Genomic DNA, 15,801 nt, shown 5'->3' with positions numbered 1-15,801 from the left:
AAACAGCAACAGCAACGGGTGCTGCGCGAGACAAAAGCAACAGGCGCTGCACAAGTGATCAACAGCAACACACACAGAACAAGGGACCACAACAGAAACAACACAACCGACCAACAACACAAGGGACGACCACCAACAGACACAACACAAGGGACGACCACCAACAGATACAACACAAATGACGACCACCAACAATAGACAACACAAAAGACGACCACCAACAGACACAACACAAGGGACGGCCACCAACAGAAACAACACAAGGGACTACCACCAACAGACACAAGGGACGACAACCAACAGACACAACAAAAGCGACGACCACCAACAGAAGCAACACAAGGGACGACCACCAACTGAAACAACACAAGCGACGACCACCAACAGACCCAACACAAGGGAAGACCACCAACAGAAACAACACAAGGGACGACCACCAACAGACACAACACAAGGGAAGACCACCAACAGAAGCAACACAAGGGACGACCACCAACAGAAACAACACAAGGGACGACGACCAACAGACCCAACACAAGAGAAGACCACCAACAGAAGCAACACAAGCGACGGCCACCAACAGAAGCAACACAAGGGACGACCACCAACTGAAACAACACAAGCGACGACCACCAACAGACCCAACACAAGGGAAGACCACCAACAGAAACAACACAAGCGACGACCACCAACAGACACAACACAAGGGAAGACCACCAACAGACAACACAAGCCACGACCACCAACAGACACAACACAAGCGACGACCACCAACAGACAACACAAGCCACGACCACCAACAGACAGCACAAGCGACGACCACCAACAGACACAACACAAGCCACGACCACCAACAGAAACAACACAAGGGACGACCACCAACAGACACAAGGGACGACCACCAACAGACACAACACAAGGGATGACCACTAACAGACACAAGGGACGACCACCAACAGACGCAACACAAGGGATGACCACCAACAGACACAAGGGACGACCACCAACAGACACAAGGGACGACCACCAACAGACACAAGGGACGACCACCAACAGACGCAACACAAGCGACGACCACCAACAGACACAAGGGACGACCACCAACAGACTCAAGGGACGACCACCACCAGACACAAGGGACGACCACCAACAGACACAAGGGACGACCACCAACAGACACAAGGGACGACCACCAACAGACACAAGCGACGACCACCAACAGACACAAGACAAGGGACGACCACCAACAGACACAAGGGACGACCATCAACAGACACAAGAGACGACCACCAACAGACACAAGGGACGACCACCAACAGACACAAGCGACGACCACCAACAGACACAACACAAGGGACGATCACCAACAGACACAAGCGACGACCACCAACAGACGCAACACAAGGGACGACCACCAACAGACACAAGGGACGACCACCAACAGACACAAGGTACGACCGCCAACAGACACAAGGGACGACCACCAACAGACACAACACAAGGGACGATCACCAACAGACACAAGCGACGACCACCAACAGACGCAACACAAGGGACGACCACCAACAGACACAAGCGACGACCACCAACAGACGCAACACAAGGGACGACCACCAACAGACACAAGGGACGACCACCAACAGACACAAGGTACGACCGCCAACAGACACAAGGGACGACCACCAACAGACACAACACAAGGGACGACCATCAACAGACACAAAGGACGACCATCAACAGACACAAGGGACGACCACCAACAGACACAAGAGACGAACACCAACAGACACAAGGGACGACCACCAACAGACACAAGCGACGACCACCAACAGACACAACACAAGGGACGACCATCAACAGACACAAAGGACGACCATCAACAGACACAAGGGACGACCACCAACAGACACAAGAGACGACCACCAACAGACACAAGGGACGACCACCAACAGACACAAGAGACGACCGCCAACAGACACAAGGGACGACCACCAACAGACACAACACAAGGGACGACCATCAACAGACACAAAGGACGACCATCAACAGACACAAGGGACGACCACCAACAGACACAAGGGACGACCACCAACAGACACAAGAGACGACCACCAACAGACACAAGGGACGACCACCAACAGACACAAGAGACGACCACCAACAGACACAAGGGACGACCACCAACAGACACAAGGGACGACCATCAACAGACACAAGGGACGACCACCAACAGACACAAGGGACGACCACCAAGACACAAGCGACGACCACCAACAGACACAAGACAAGGGACGACCACCAACAGACACAAGGGACGACCATCAACAGACACAAGAGACGACCACCAACAGACACAAGGGACGACCACCAACAGACACAAGCGACGACCACCAACAGACACAACACAAGGGACGACCACCAACAGACACAAGGGACGACCATCAACAGACACAAGGAACGACCACTAACAAACACAAGGAACGACCATCAACAGACACAAGGGACGACCACCAACAGACACAAGGGACGGCCATCAACAGACGCAAGGGACGACCACCAACAGACACAACACAAGGGACGATCACCAACAGACACAAGGGACGACCACCAACAGACACAAATGACGACCACCAACAGACACAAGCGACGACCATCAACAGACACAAGGGACGACCACCAACAGACACAAGGGACGACCACCAACAGACACAAGGGACGACCATCAACAGACACAAGGGACGACCACCAACAGACACAAGGGACGACCACCAACAGACACAAGGGACGACCACCAATAGACACAAGGGACGACCATCAACAGACACAAGCGACGACCATCAACAGACACAAGGTACGACCACCAACAGACACAAGGGACGACCATCAACAGACACAAGGGACAACCACCAACAGGCACAAGGGACGACCATCAACAGACACAAGCGACGACCATCAACAGACACAAGGGACGACCACCAACAGACACAAGCGACGACCACCAACAGACACAACACAAGGGACGACCACCAACAGACACAAGGGACGACCACCAACAGACACAAGGGACGACCACCAACAGACACAAGGGACAACCATCAACAGACACAAGGGACGACCACCAACAGACACAACACAAGGGACGACCACCAACAGACACAAGGGACGACCACCAACAGACACAAGGGACGACCACCAACAGACACAAGGGACGACCATCAACAGACACAAGGGACGACCACCAACAGACACAAGGGACAACCATCAACAGACACAAGGGACGACCATCAACAGACAAGCGACGACCACCAAGAGACACAAGGGACGACCATCAACAGACACAGGGGACGACCACCAAGACACAAGGGACGACCACCAACAGACACAAGGGACGACCACCAACAGACACAAGGGACGACCACCAACAGACACAAGGGACGACCACAAACAGACACAAGGGACGACCACCAACAGACACAAGGGACGACCATCAACAGACACAAGGGACGACCACCAACAGACACAAGGGACAACCATCAACAGACACAAGGGACGACCATCAACAGACAAGCGACGACCACCAAGAGACACAAGGGACGACCATCAACAGACACAGGGGACGACCACCAAGACACAAGGGACGACCACCAACAGACACAAGGGACGACCACCAACAGACACAAGGGACGACCACCAACAGACACAAGGGACGACCACCAACAGACACAAGGGACGACCATCAACAGACACAAGGGACGACCACCAACAGACACAAGGGACGACCACCAACAGACACAAGGGACGACCATCAACAGACACAAGGGACAACCATCAACAGACACAAGGGACGACCACCAACAGACACAAGGGACAACCATCAACAGACACAAGGGACAACCATCAACAGACACAAGGGACGACCACCAACAGACACAAGGGACGACCACCAACAGACACAAGGGACGACCATCAACAGACACAAGGGACAACCATCAACAGACACAAGGGACGACCACCAACAGACACAAGGGACGACCACCAACAGACACAAGGGACGACCATCAACAGACACAAGGGACAACCATCAACAGACACAAGGGACGACCACCAACATACACAAGGGACGACCATCAACAGACACAAGGGACAACCATCAACAGACACAAAGGACGACCACCAACAGACACAATCGACGACCACCAACAGACACAAGGGACAACCATCAACAGACACAAGGGACGACCACCAACAGACACAAGGGACGACCACCAACAGACACAAGAGACAACCACCAACAGACACAAGGGACGACCACCAACAGACACAAGAGACAACCACCAACAGACACAAGGGACGACCACCAACAGACACAAGGGACAACCATCAACAGACACAAGGGACAACCACCAACAGACACAAGGGACGACCATCAACAGACACAAGGGACAACCACCAACAGACACAAGGGACAACCACCAACAGACACAAGGGACAACCATCAACAGACACAAGGGACGACCACCAACAGACACAAGGGACGACCACCAACAGACACAAGGGACGACCACCAACAGACACAAGGGACGACCACCAACAGACACAAGGGACGACCACCAACAGACACAAGGGACGACCACCAACAGACACAAGGGACGACCACCAACAGACACAAGGGACAACCACCAACAGACACAAGGGACGACCACCAACAGACACAAGGGACGACCACCAACAGACACAAGGGACGACCACCAACAGACACAAGGGACGACCACCAACAGACACAAGGGACGACCACCAACAGACACAAGGGACGACCACCAACATACACAAGGGACGACCACCAACAGACACAAGGGACGACCACCAACAGACACAAGGGACGACCACCAACAGACACAAGGGACGACCACCAACAGACACAAGGGACGACCACCAACAGACACAAGGGACGACCACCAACAGACACAAGGGACGACCACCAACAGACACAAGGGACGACCACCAACAGACACAAGGGACGACCACCAACAGACACAAGGGACGACCACCAACAGACACAAGGGACAACCACCAACAGACACAAGGGACAACCACCAACAGACACAAGGGACGACCACCAACAGACACAAGGGACGACCACCAACAGACACAAGGGACGACCACCAACAGACACAAGGGACGACCACCAACAGACACAAGGGACGACCACCAACAGACACAAGGGACAACCACCAACAGACACAAGGGACAACCACCAACAGACACAAGGGACGACCACCAACAGACACAAGGGACGACCACCAACAGACACAAGGGACGACCACCAACAGACACAAGGGACGACCACCAACAGACACAAGGGACGACCACCAACAGACACAAGGGACGACCACCAACAGACACAAGGGACGACCACCAATAGACACAAGGGACAACCACCAACAGACACAAGGGACAACCACCAACAGACACAAGGGACGACCACCAACAGACACAAGGGACGACCACCAACAGACACAAGGGACGACCACCAACAGACACAAGGGACGACCACCAACAGACACAAGGGACGACCACCAACAGACACAAGGGACAACCACCAACAGACACAAGGGACAACCACCAACAGACACAAGGGACGACCACCAACAGACACAAGGGACGACCACCAACAGACACAAGGGACGACCACCAACAGACACAAGGGACAACCATCAACAGACACAAGGGACGACCACCAACAGACACAAGGGACGACCACCAACAGACACAAGGGACGACCATCAACAGACACAAGGGACGACCATCAACAGACACAAGGGACGACCACCAACAGACACAAGGGACAACCACCAACAGACACAAGGGACAACCACCAACAGACACAAGGGACGACCACCAACAGACACAAGGGACGACCACCAACAGACACAAGGGACGACCACCAACAGACACAAGGGACGACCACCAACAGACACAAGGGACGACCACCAACAGACACAAGGGACAACCACCAACAGACACAAGGGACAACCACCAACAGACACAAGGGACGACCACCAACAGACACAAGGGACGACCACCAACAGACACAAGGGACGACCACCAACAGACACAAGGGACGACCACCAACAGACACAAGGGACGACCACCAACAGACACAAGGGACGACCACCAACAGACACAAGGGACGACCACCAACAGACACAAGGGACGACCACCAACAGACACAAGGGACAACCACCAACAGACACAAGGGACAACCACCAACAGACACAAGGGACGACCACCAACAGACACAAGGGACGACCACCAACAGACACAAGGGACGACCACCAACAGACACAAGGGACGACCACCAACAGACACAAGGGACGACCACCAACAGACACAAGGGACAACCACCAACAGACACAAGGGACAACCACCAACAGACACAAGGGACGACCACCAACAGACACAAGGGACGACCACCAACAGACACAAGGGACGACCACCAACAGACACAAGGGACAACCATCAACAGACACAAGGGACGACCACCAACAGACACAAGGGACGACCACCAACAGACACAAGGGACGACCATCAACAGACACAAGGGACGACCATCAACAGACACAAGGGACAACCACCAACAGACACAAGGGACGACCACCAACAGACACAAGGGACGACCACCAACAGACACAAGGGACGACCACCAACAGACACAAGGGACGACCACCAACAGACACAAGGGACAACCATCAACAGACACAAGGGACGACCACCAACAGACACAAGGGACGACCACCAACAGACACAAGGGACGACCATCAACAGACACAAGGGACGACCATCAACAGACACAAGGGACAACCACCAACAGACACAAGGGACGACCACCAACAGACACAAGGGACGACCACCAACAGACACAAGGGACGACCACCAACAGACACAAGGGACGACCACCAACAGACACAAGGGACAACCATCAACAGACACAAGGGACGACCACCAACAGACACAAGGGACAACCACCAACAGACACAAAGGACGACCATCAACAGACACAAGGGACGACCATCAACAGACACAACACAAGGGACAACCACCAACAGACACAAGGGACAACCACCAACAGACACAAGGGACGACCACCAACAGACACAAGGGACGACCACCAACAGACACAAGGGACAACCACCAACAGACACAAGGGACGACCACCAACAGACACAAGGGACGACCACCAACAGACACAAGGGACGACCACCAACAGACACAAGGGACGACCATCAACAGACACAAGGGACGACCACCAACAGACACAAGGGACGACCACCAACAGACACAAGGGACGACCATCAACAGACACAAGGGACGACCACCAACAGACACAAGGGACGACCACCAACAGACACAAGGGACGACCATCAACAGACACAAGGGACGACCACCAACAGACACAAGGGACGACCACCAACAGACACAAGGGACAACCACCAACAGACACAAGGGACGACCACCAACAGACACAAGGGACGACCACCAACAGACACAAGGGACGACCACCAACAGACACAAGGGACGACCACCAACAGAGCAGCATCAACTGCTCGTCTCACTCACCATAAACATTAACCACGAGAAAACGAGCCATTGAAGTTATAATTTATATGATGCTCCGATATAATTACAATTTATTGCCTATTTACTTTTTATGGAAAAGAACTACAGCAAAAAATAAAAAAAAATTGACATAACTAATGTTAAAAGTAAAATATAAAAAATAATTTTGATCAAGTAGCAAATATTTATGCTGAAATTAAATATATATATTTGAAATACAAAAGTGTTAATTTACGACAGTATTTCTGTTTATTTTGTAAAAACATTCATGGCAGTATATTTATTTGTCGTGATGCCAAGGTCAATATTTGTAGAAAATGAAGCACCACCACTGGTGGTGCTTGCTAGCACCACCAGTGGTGGCGGTGTCTGCTATCACCACTTGCGGTGGTAGTACTTACTACCTCTTCCAGGCTGCTCCTGAGAGAGGCAGTAAACAATGAGAGGTCGTTGCTGAGGCCTTGAGAGGGAGGCAGTCAGCACTGAGAGGTCGTGTCCGAGGCCCTGAGAGAGGGGCAGTCAGCACAGAGGTCGTGGCTGAGGACCTGAGAGAGAGAGGCAGTCAGCACAGAGGTCGTTGCTGAGGCCCTGAGAGAGGGGCAGTCAGCACAGAGGTCGTGGCTGAGGACCTGAGAGAGAGAGGCAGTCAGCACAGACGTCGTTGCCGAGGCCCTGAGAGAGGGGCAGTCAGCACAGAGGTCGTGGCTGAGGACCTGAGAGAGAGGCAGTCAGCACAGAGGTCGTTGCTGAGGCCCTGAGAGAGAGGCAGTCAGCACAGAGGTCGTGGCTGAGGACCTGAGAGAGAGGCAGTCAGCACAGAGGTCGTTGCTGAGGCCCTGAGAGAGAGGCAGTCAGCACAGAGGTCGTGGCTGAGGACCTGAGAGAAAGAGGCAGTCAGCACTGAGAGGTCGTTGTGAGGCCCTGAGAGAGGGGCAGTCAACACTGAAAGGTCGTTGCTGAGGCCCTGAGAGAAGGAGTCAGCACTGAGAAGTCGTTGCTGAGGCCCTAAGAGAGGCAGTCAACACTGAGAGGAACAGAATCTCCAAATAGATGGGTATGGTTGTGTCACCGTGAGTGCCAGGTCATGAGGCACTGATATACACCCGACGGTGCTGCTGCTCTCACCTAACATTATATACTGCTGACATTTTTCTTGTTCCACTAGGAATATTAGATGGCATGACGCACTCTGCATTACAAAACTGTATTATCCCTTCATTCCCTGCATCAGTGGGAGTGTCGAGTTAAATACATCTCTGCTCTTCGGCAGTGTAGTGAAAATAGACATGAATTGACTGTCTACCTGGTAGTTGACGCTGGTGGTGATCTAGCAGCGCGTGGAGAGCCATCGTACCTCAGCGCACAGCTGCTGTTAGACTCATCGCTGTAAATGACAGTTAACAGGTCAATGGGGGGTTTACAACCTATCATAGGTAGGTATAATGTTTGCCAGGAAACAGGACAAGTGTGTCCTGGTGGGGGTCTTAGCCATATAATGACACACATATGGAGCTTTTGGTCATCTTCTGACCGAGGCCTTCAGCTTACAACTTGAGGGTCATTTACGCTGTCTCACCTGCTCACTTACATGCAAGAATACTTTATTCCATATAATACGGATTAAAACAAGCTCTAGGTGTATATATATGGAGAGACATACACATCACGCTGTATACGCACCGAGAGACACATTAAGCTGTATATACACCGAGAGACATACATCATACACCATATATATTATTGTGACCACGAACGAGTGGTATTGATCAATAACAACACTGCACTAGCCAAGGACTCGAACCCATGCTGCTCTGGCCTGCCTCATGGTGGGCGAAAACACATGACGCATTAATCCACTGGACCATACGATCCTTAAGAGTAGCGCATCGCGCTTGTTACAACATCCACCACCCATGCTTCGAACCCATATGAGTGTTGGTATAACTATACTCTCATACATTCCCCTCTTTGCTTCTATGGGCAAAATTCTTTGTCTCCACAGACTCCTAAGTGCACTAATCACCTTTTTCCCTTCATCATTTTTATGATTCACCTCATCTTTCATAGACCCATCTGCTGACACGTCCACTCCTAAATATCTGAATACATTCACCTCGTCCATACTCTCTCCCTCCAATCTGATATCCAATCTTTCGTTACCTAATTTTTTTGTTATCCTCATCGCCTTACTCTTTCCTATATTCACTTTTAATTTTCTCATTTTACACACCCTACCAAACTCATCTACCAACCTTTGCAACTTCTCTTCAGAATCTCCCAAAAACACAGTGTCATCAGCAAAGAGCAACTGTGACAACTCCCACTTTGTGTTAGATTCTTTATCTTTTAACCCCACACCTCTTGCCAACACCCGAGCATTCACTTCTCTTACAACCCCATGTATAAATATACTGAACGACCATGGTGACATCACACATTCTTGTCTAAGGCCTACTTTTACTGGGAAATAATCTCCCTCTCTCCTACATACTCTAACCTGAGCCTCACTATCATCATAAGAACTCTTCACAACAGATGTGGCATATGTTGCAAGTGTATTTCATATACATGCAACATCTGCCACATTGCCCCTCTATCCACCCTGTCATACGCTTTTTCCAAATCCATAAATGCCACAAAACCCTCTTCACTCTTATATAAATACTGTTCACCTACATGTTTCACTGTAAACACTTGGTCTACACACCCCCTACTCTTCCAAAAGCCTCCTTGTTCATCTGCTATCCATATACTCTCTGTCTTACTCCTAATTCTTTCAATAATAACTCTACTATATATATATATATATATATATATATATATATATATATATATATATATATATATATATATATATATATATATATATAAATAATCCTGTGACCTTGATGTCATTAGAGGCAATTAATTTGTGGTGCGGTCAGCTGGCGTGCTCGGTAATTAGCATGGTAATTAACCGTATTCCAGCCCTTCCAGTCACTCTGTATACCGGGAGGTATTTCAATATTTTTGCTGCTTTAAAAAAAGAGGTTCAATATTTGACTAAGTTAAATAAGAGAAATTAACAAGATACGTTAGCAAAGTTGACGAATAAGACACTGTGTAACAGCTGGTTGTCTGTACTGAGAAGACTCCCTCAGATTTATTAGTGCTGCAAATGTGTCTTATTAGTTAAGATGATTGTATTACCATTGTTCCAAGAATATTGTGATGTGCAGCATTTTACTTGACGTTAATTTTACCTCTAATATCGAATGCATTTCGTATACATGTAAGAAAATGCGCGTGAAATGTATTCAGCGTCTATGGTTGTGTGATGAGATTTTTCTCTCTCATAACACATGTTACATCCACAAAGCCGACGTGACATTAACATGACTTACGACGAAGTCAGAGGTGTTATTATCCGATGTCATCTGATGATGTCTATGGATTATGATATTATAAACCACTCAGAGCAGGATTCCAGTTACAAAACACTATTGAAAAAAATGCAACTTACGAAATTTCCACTCGTGTATATTACTAGGTTTCATCAGTGAAATATTCAACTTGGTTCGTAAATTATTTTTGCCTCACTGTCCGACACAGCACTCATGAAATTGAGTGTATGTCTGTGTTGCAGACTTGTTGCAGATTCCGTTGCACACTGTGCTCGTTGCACGGGGTTGTGTTATATATATTTCAAGAGTGAATGTGAACTTTTAATGTAACCCCTGAGAGAGAGGCCCCAAGAGGAGCTGCACTCGCAGCACCGCATTCAAGCTGGACAAATTTTGATTTACAACGGATATGTGGACGCAGTGGCCTGGCAATATAGTTGTAGGTGAGTGGAACAAACTCCCAAGGTAGCTTTAAATATAGGTTGAACGGGTACATGGGTGGGTGTGAGTTGAACCTCCTTTAGCATCACGGGCCAGTAGGTCTCCTGCAGTGTTTCTTCATTCTTGTTAAGTAGTATGTCTGCCAGATGACCGGACAGAGGATCGAACCTCCACCACTAGAAACGCTGAATATCCTACACGGGTTTTAAACCTTCAAATAATAATAATAATAATAATAATAATAATAATAATAATAATAATAATAATAATAATAATAATAATAACAGTGAAGACAGTGTTAAATTGCATGGACTCTGTTTCTCTGTTAGCGGAGGGAGGGTCGAGCCTCCACTACCCCTCGTGCTAAATGACCTACACGGGTTTAGCACTCCATATGACTATAATATAAACAATAATTTAAACGTGGGGAAAAAACTGTCCTAATTGAGATTGGAAATTTTGAGCAGAAATGAGAAATGGATGATCAGGGAAAAACTGAGTTATTACCTCATGATCAAGCAGGCTATGATGGCTATGTGGGACCAGCTGGCTGTTAGCAGCTACAGCCTGGTTGAACATGCAGTCAATAGACCTGTCATAGGTATATCACAGGATGGGCAAACATATATAAATTGTTCTCGTTAGTCTTTCAGTGTTAACGTCAGTGTTAACGTCAGTGTTAACGTCAGTGTTAACGTCAGTGTTAACGTCAGTGTTAACGTCAGTGTTAACGTCAGTGTTAACGTCAGTGTTAACGTCAGTGTTAACGTCAGTGTTAACGTCAGTCAGGAAATGTTCAAACAAACTTGAAATAAGTGGCTATGAAAATGTAAAAGTTACCTTTTGGAAGCTGGTATACACATGCTAGTGTGTGTCTACTAAACTGTTTGTGCTTGTAGGGGCACAGTCCTAGCACTGTGTGTGTGTACTAAACTGTTTGTGCTTGTAGGGGCACAGTCCTAGCACTGTGTGTGTGTACTAAACTGTTTGTGTTTGTAGGGACAGTCACACTCCTAGCACTGTGTGTGTGTACTAAACTGTTTGTGCTTGTAGGAACAGTCACAGTCCTAGCACTGTGTGTGTGTACTAAACTGTTTGTGCTTGTAGGAACAGTCACAGTCCTAGCACTGTGTGTGTGTACTAAACTGTTTGTGCTTGTAGGAACAGTCACACTCCTAGCACTGTGTGTGTGTACTAAACTGTTTGTGCTTGTAGGAACAGTCACACTCCTAGCACTGTGTGTGTGTACTAAACTGTTTGTGCTTGTAGGAACAGTCACAGTCCTAGCACTGTGTGTGTGTACTAAACTGTTTGTGCTTGTAGGAACAGTCACACTCCTAGCACTGTGTGTGTGTACTAAACTGTTTGTGCTTGTAGGAACAGTCACACTCCTAGCACTGTGTGTGTGTGTACTAAACTGTTTGTGCTTGTAGGAACAGTCACAGTCCTAGCACTGTGTGTGTGTACTAAACTGTTTGTGCTTGTAGGGACAGTCACAGTCCTAGCACTGTGTGTGTGTATTAACCTGTTTGTGCTTGTAGGGACAGTCACAGTCCTAGCCCTGTGTGTGTGTATTAACCTGTTTGTGCTTGTAGGAACAGTCACAGTCCTAGCCCTGTGTGTGTGTATTAACCTGTTTGTGCTTGTAGGAACAGTCACAGTCCTAGCCCTGTGTGTGTGTAAGTACGTGTACACATAAGTATGTATGTAGCTTATGGCTATGTATGTAGCTTCGTGCACTTGTGTTTCTGTAGACAGCCTTGTTGTGTACACGACAGCACACACACACACACACACACACACACACGTGACAACAAAATGCAAGAAGGCAGAGGAGAGGTTTGTTCCTAAGGGCAATAGAAATAATGGGAAGACCAGAACGAGTCCTTGGTTCACCCAAAAGTGTAGGGAGGCAAAAACTAAGTGCACTAGAGAATCGAAAAAGTACAGATGACAAAGGACCCAGGAAAATCAAGAGATTAGCCAAAAAGCCAGAAACGAATATGCACAGATAAGAAGGGAGGCTCAGCGACAACACGAAAATGACATAGCATCGAAAGTCAAGTCTAACCCGAAACTGTTGTATAGCCACATCACGAGGAAAACAGTCAAGGACCAGGTAATCAGGCTGAGGAAGGAAGGTGGGGAGTTCACAAGAAAAGGCCAAGAAGTATGTGAGGAGCTCAACATGAGATTTACAGAGGTATTTGCAGTGCAGAAAGGAAGGACTCCAGGAAGTCAGAATAGGGAGGTACACCAACAAGTGCTGGGTGAAATACACACAACCGAGGAGGTGAAGAAGCTGCAATGTGAACTTGATACCTCAAAGGCGGTGGGACCGGACATCTCTCCGTGGGTCCTTAGAGAGGGAGTAGAGATGCTGTGTGTGTCACTAACAAAAGTTTTCAACACATACACTGAAACTGGTCAACTACCTGAGATATGGAAGATAGCAAATGTAGTCCCAGGTTTTAAGAAAGGAGACAGACACGAGGCATTAAACTACAGACCTGTGTCACTGACGTGTATAGTATGCAAATTCATGGAGAAGATTATCAGGAGGAGAGTGGTGGAGCACCTAGAAAGAAAAAAAGCTTATGACAATCAGCATGTTTTCAGGGAAGGAAAATTCTGTGTCACAAACCTACTGGAGTTTTATGACAAGGTGACAGAAGTAAGACACGAGAGAGAGAGGTGGATAAATTGCATTTTCTTGGACTGCAAGAAGACCTTTGACACAGTTCCTCGCAAGAGATTAATGCAGAAGCTAGAGGATCATTCATGTAAGGCACTGCAATGGATCAGAGAATACCTGACAGGGAGGCAACAACGAGTCATGGTATGTGACGAGGTGTCAGATTGGGCGCCTGTGACGAACGGGGTTCCACAGGGGTCAGTCCTAGGACCTGTGCTGTTTTTGGTATATGTGAATGACATGACGGAAGGGATAGACTCAGAAGTATCCCTGTTTGCAGATGATGTGAAGTTAATGAGGAGAATTAAATCGGATGAGGATCAGACAAGACTACAAAGAAACCTAGACAGGCTACAAACCTGGTCCAACAACTGGCTCCTTGAATTTAACCCTGCCAATTGCAAAGTCATGAGGATCGGGGAATGACAAAGAAGACCGCAGACAGAGTATAGTCTAGGTGGCCAAAGACTGCCAACCTCACTTAAGGAAAAAGATCTTGGGGTGAGTAAAATACCGGGTACATCTCCTGAGGCGCACATCAACCAAATAACTGCTGCAGCATATGGGCGCCTAGCAAACCTAAGAATAGCATTCCGACATCTCAGTAAGGAATCGTTCAGGACCCTATACACCGTGTTTGTCAGGCCCATATTGGAGTATGCAGTACCAGTTTGGAACCCACACCTAGCCAAGCACGTAAGGAAATTAGAGAAAGTACAAAGGTTTGCAACAAGACTAGTCCCGGAGCTAAGGGGGATGTCCTACGAGGGGAGGTTAAGGGAAATCGACCTGACGACACTGGAGGACAGGAGAGATAGGCGGGGATATGATAACGACATATAAAATACTGAGAGGAATTGACAAGGTGGACAGAGACAGGATGTTCCAGAGATGGGACACAGCAACAAGGGATCGCAATTGGAAGTTGAAGACTCAGATGAATCACAGGGATGTTAGGAAGTATTTCTTCAGTCATAGAGTTGTCAGGAAGTGGAATAGTTTGGGAAGTGATGCAGCGGAGGAAGGATCCATACACAGCTTTAAGAAGAGGTATGATGAAGTTCATGGAGCAGGAAGAGTGACCTAGTAGCGGCCAGTGAAGAGGCGGGACCAGTAGCTGTGACTCGACTCTTGCAACCACAACTAGGTGAGTACACACACACACACATGACTGACACAGACAAACAATCGCTTACCAATAACAACCTTCTCAGAGCTCTCGAAAATATTCCCTCTGCATTGACTTCCAGCAGCAGCAGCACCAACCAGCAGCAGCAGTACCAGCAGCAGCAGCACCAACCAGCAGCAGCAGTACCAGCAGCAGCAGCACCAACCAGCAGCAGCAGTACCAACCAGCAGCAGCAGTACCAACAGCAGCAGCACCAACCAGCAGCAGCAGTACCAGCAGCAGCAGCACCAACCAGCAGCAGCAGTACCAACAGCAGCAGCACCAACCAGCAGCAGCAGTACCAGCAGCAGCAGCACCAACCAGCAGCAGCAGTACCAACAGCAGCAGCACCAACCAGCAGCAGCAGTACCAGCAGCAGCAGCACCAACCAGCAGCAGCAGTACCAGCAGCAGCAGCACCAACCAGCAGCACCACCACCACCACCACTAGCAGCAACGACTGAGCTGAAGCTATCACTCAGCTTTCCTTGACTACAA

The 15,801-nt window shown here is 48.9% G+C and overlaps 1 protein-coding gene across 2 annotated transcripts in view; it reads right to left on the bottom strand.

The window, feature by feature from the left end:
* Positions 1-15,450, bottom strand: part of Nf-YA (nuclear factor Y-box A) — a 157,598-nt gene extending 142,148 nt beyond the window's left edge. The window contains exon 1 of one of the 2 annotated variants that reach the window (XM_070102789.1): positions 15,333-15,450. The gene's annotated coding sequence lies outside the window, so the exon portion shown is untranslated. Of the gene's footprint in view, positions 1-8,920; positions 8,987-15,332 lie in introns of those variants that run through there. The other variant, XM_070102791.1, reaches the window with a different exon arrangement.
* Between the last annotated feature and the right edge of the window lie 351 nt (positions 15,451-15,801).

This window comes from Cherax quadricarinatus, chromosome 5 (assembly GCF_038502225.1).
Source record: "Cherax quadricarinatus isolate ZL_2023a chromosome 5, ASM3850222v1, whole genome shotgun sequence".
Lineage (NCBI taxonomy): Eukaryota > Metazoa > Arthropoda > Malacostraca > Decapoda > Parastacidae > Cherax > Cherax quadricarinatus.
This window is presented reverse-complemented; position numbering and strand designations above follow the sequence as displayed.